The sequence below is a fragment of the Polyodon spathula genome, chromosome 13 (assembly GCF_017654505.1).
Source record: "Polyodon spathula isolate WHYD16114869_AA chromosome 13, ASM1765450v1, whole genome shotgun sequence".
NCBI classification, from domain to species: Eukaryota; Metazoa; Chordata; class Actinopteri; order Acipenseriformes; family Polyodontidae; genus Polyodon; species Polyodon spathula.
In genome coordinates this window covers 18,282,688-18,283,433 of record NC_054546.1, presented here as the reverse complement: position 1 = coordinate 18,283,433, position 746 = coordinate 18,282,688, and positions in this window count along the sequence as shown.

Below are 746 nucleotides of genomic sequence, written 5' to 3'. Positions count from 1 at the left end.
AAATTAAATGTCTGCGCAATTAATCTTTGTTTTACCCCAATATATACTCTGGCAATGGTGATTGCCTGGACTGGTACAAAATTCAATGTGGCATCATTCTTGGCAGTCACCATTGCATAACATGGACTAACATGAAGAACAGTTGTCCCACACAGTCCTTGGTAGTAAATTGATAATATTTGAAGTACAACTGCACCCGTAGGTCAGATTTGTCATTAAAATATTTTGCATATATTTAAATGAAATATTTGGTATTTATTTCTGGTTTGGTAACTTTGTTACATGTGTTTTTACTATATTAAAAAATGTGTTAATTGGAGTAAATTAGCTTTGGGAATCTAAGCTTAAATAATATTTTAAAAAGCCTGAGAAAAATGTATTAATAAGGATTGGAGAAATATGCAACAGGGTAGAAAATCTAGAACCATGTAGCCTTAGTGATAATATACCCAGCTAACTTAATTTATTAGTATGCAATTATTATGAATTGGTTGCAAAATGATAATATTTGAGGCAACTTTGAGACAGATTTTTTATAAAAATATGTAGCATATATTTAGACAGATCTATTCAATGATATCACAGGAAGTAAGGGGTGTGAGTTTAGGTTTGAGTGAGTTAGGTTTTGACTTTGAGTTTAGGTACATGCTCTTTATAGTCACGATAATACAGTCAAACTGAAGCACTATTTGGTTACTGAGACTCCATCTACACAAATACTATACAAATTATTAATATCAGCTCAA